This window comes from Ipomoea triloba, chromosome 11 (genome assembly GCF_003576645.1).
Source record: "Ipomoea triloba cultivar NCNSP0323 chromosome 11, ASM357664v1".
Classification (NCBI taxonomy): domain Eukaryota; kingdom Viridiplantae; phylum Streptophyta; class Magnoliopsida; order Solanales; family Convolvulaceae; genus Ipomoea; species Ipomoea triloba.
The window spans coordinates 23,083,546-23,087,277 of NC_044926.1; the positions used below are offsets into that span (position 1 = coordinate 23,083,546).

The window sequence follows — 3,732 nt, forward strand, 5'->3', positions numbered from 1 at the left end:
CCTAAGCAATTTCCTTTAGTCTAAAAAACTCTGATGGAGTGAGAGTTTTAGTTTCGCGGAAGGTTGGGGAGGACTAGAGTCATTGAGTGGTTGATAAACGATCTCACATTTCGAGATGATTATCTGAACAGTTGAAACTGATACTTATTATAACTGACCAATAATAGAATTATTATTATTATTAAATTTAAATAAATATTTATGAGTCATACAAAATAATAATGATAATTATTCTAACAATCTAATCAATTTTTCGATGTTCGGGTCTTATCCAACCTTGCATTCAAGCTAGTAAAAGACTAAAAGATCTAGTGACTTCACAATAGAGTATCATAAATTTAATCACAATCCGGAACCGAGCCTCGTCCATATAAATTTTTGTGGTTACTAGTATAACTTTATAGATTGGGAAATAAAAATTTTATTGTCTTATTATCAATTAATTATTTATACATAACCTTTTGGTGTAATTCTTGAGGTTTGAACAGAACTATCGAGATAATCTCTTCATGCATTATTCCCTTTTTCCTTTGTATATTTTCATTTCTGTCACCTAAATATTGCGGGCCCAGGTGTTTTTTTCTCTTTCATCACAGTTAGAGCACTTTTACTAATTTTAATGAATTTCCTATCACTTTTAGATCTATGAACTATGAATAAAATCGTTAGCATGCAATAATACAAACTACCAGGAGAAATTAGATTCTTAGTTAATCTCTGTATATATCTAGCAAGATTTTGACAATACTATCATACCTCTGCATGTTAACATCGCCAATACCCACAATATTATGACATCTATCATCACGCAAAAAAATATAACTAAAAGAAAACTTAACTTATATAGGTTGTAAAACCACTCTTATTAGGCATAAATAATGCGTAATATGATATGATAAGAGCATCTAGAGTCCAGAATCCACACATACATCTACAACTGACTCAATGAAACTGCTAATACTATAATTTTAGTCATCAGCCTGTACTATATTCGCAGCCTCCTACTATAATCTTCAACTTTTGACAATCTCTTTCATGTGTCCAAACTTCTTGCACTTAAACATGAGTTTTACTATACATATATACTCCCAAATTCTACTCCCTTACTTATACTTCTTAAGGTGGCAAACAGAGATTAGTTATTTTCATCATGTGCCTCCACAAAGAATGTCTACATCAAAAATATGTGAGAGGAAGTACAAATTGAGAGTATAAAGTGAGAATACACCAAGTATTCTCCTTTAAACATATACAAGTACAAAAATATCTCCATACTATGGGACATACCCAACAAAAATCAAGCAAAGGCAAAGATTTTGGTTTATGTAGACGGACATACCCAACAAAAATCAAGCAAAGGCAAAGATTTTGGTTTATGTAGACGAGAAATATCCACACACGTCATTATATGAGATACATTTTATCCAAACTTGCAGTGGAGCTAGTAAAGAATCCAGTGACTTCATCATAATAAAATATCATAAATTTAATCATCACAATCCGAAACTGACACTCGTCCATATAAATTTTTGTTATCAATCAATTATCTATATATAGCTTTTTTGGTGTAACCCATGATGTCTGAACCGAAATATCAAGATGAATCTCTTCATGCATTATTATTCTCTTTTCCCTTTGTTTATTTTCATTCTCTTCCTCTACAAATTGCTATTCCCATCTCCTAGAGACACAAAAATCTCACCACCATCACCCCCAAAGCTTCCAATCCTAGGACACATCCTCCAACTTGGCTCCCACCCTCATCGCCATCTCCACCAATTATCAAACCACTATGGCCCACTCATGCTGCTCCACTTCGGCTCCGTCCCGGTTCTCGTCGTTTCCTCCCCACTGCCGCTAGAGAGATCATGAAAACCCACGACTCCATCTTCTCCGACCGCCCCAAATCCAGCATTACCAACCGCCTCTTCTACGGCTCCAAGGACGTCGCCTTTGCCCCCTACGGCGAGTACTGGCAACAAGTGCGAAGCATTTGTGTTCTCCATCTTCTTAGCAACAAGAGGGTGCAGTCATTTCGCAACGTCAGAGAAGAGGAAACACAATTGATGGTCCAAAAGATCAAACAATCATGTGGTTCCCCTATAAACTTGACTGATATTTTGTTGTGGCTTAACAATAATATAATATCTAGGGTGGTGTTGGGGAGAAAGTACTGCACTGAGGAGCACGGGCAAAAGGATATCATGGGTTTGCTGGAGGAATATATGAAAGTATTGGGGTTATTTGATATAGGGGATTACATCCCTTGGCTTGCATGGGTGAATAGAATCAATGGTTTTGATAGAAAGGTGGAGAAATTGGGTAAAGAATTGGATGAATTCATTGAGGGAGTAGTTGAAGAGCACTCGCGTGTGGAGAAACAAGAGGCAGATGGTTTAGACTTGGTGGACATTTTGCTTCAAATACAAAGAGAAGATAAGAATGGCTTCCCCATTCACAGAGATACTGTGAAAGCTATAATCTTGGTAATTCTTAATTATTCAAGCTTTTCATTTAGGCAGTAACATGGTTAATTTATCAGTCAATTTTGACTTATTTGATAACTATTAACTGTTTGACTTGGTTAAAGAATTAATATGAGTGTTTGTTTAATCAACTTGATTTGTTTAATTAGTGGCTTAACATATTTTGTTCTCTACTTTACTTGAAATTTTATATTTGTTACTACTGCAATAATTAGAAATCTGTACATAATTTTTTTTTTCAAATAGGATATGTTTGCAGCGGGAACTCACACAAGCTACACAGTTCTTGAATGGGCAATGGCAGAGCTGATAAAAAATCCCAAAATTATGAAAAATTTACAAAATGAGGTAAGAACAAAATTTAAAACCTATGAAGACATAGAAACCATGCAATACTTGAAAGCTGTCATAAAGGAAACTCTTCGGTTTCATAGTCCTGCACCATTGCTACTCCCTCGGAAGGCAATCCAAGATGTTAAAGTGATGGGCTTCCATGTGACAGCCGGCACCCACGTGCTTGTTAATAGTTGGGGAATTGGAAGAGATCCAACAATATGGGAAAACTCTGAAGAGTTTAAGCCGGAGAGGTTCTTGAATTCTAATGTGGATTATAAAGGAATGCATTTTGAATTGATTCCATTTGGAGCTGGGCGGAGGGGTTGCCCCGGCTTGGCTTTTGGGGTTACTACGGTTGAACTTGCATTGGCTACGCTCATACGTGAGTTTGATTTTGCATTGGGAGAAGAAAAATTGGATATGAATGAAGGAATTGGCATTACATGTCACAAGAAAATTCCTCTCGTTGTAATCGCTACTCCGATGGTTAGCTAGAGTACACATTTGCCCTAGCTAGTATTAAATGTGTTTTTAATTTGACATTCTAGCTAGATGTCCTGTAGTAATATTATGTATGGAGTAATATATTATTAATTACATTTAACATATTATTCATCTGCCATTAATAAATTATGTATCAATTACAATTAACATATTATGTACACACTGTTAACATATTATGTATTTTCAGTTAATAAATTATGTACATGTTACAATTAATATATTATGTACCTGCAAGCTACCGTTAATAAATTATGTATTTATTAGAATTAACGTATTATATACATGTAATTAACATATTAAATATATGCAATTAACATATTATATATTTGCAGTTAACATATTACGTATTTGTAGCTAATAAATTATAAATCTATTACAATTAATATACTATGTACATACAATTAGC

At 34.4% G+C, this 3,732-nt stretch overlaps 1 pseudogene; it reads left to right on the top strand.

Annotated features, from left to right (window-relative positions):
* Positions 1 to 1,599: 1,599 nt before the first annotated feature.
* LOC115996117 lies at positions 1,600 to 3,317 on the top strand (annotated as a pseudogene).
* Positions 3,318 to 3,732: the final 415 nt, after the last annotated feature.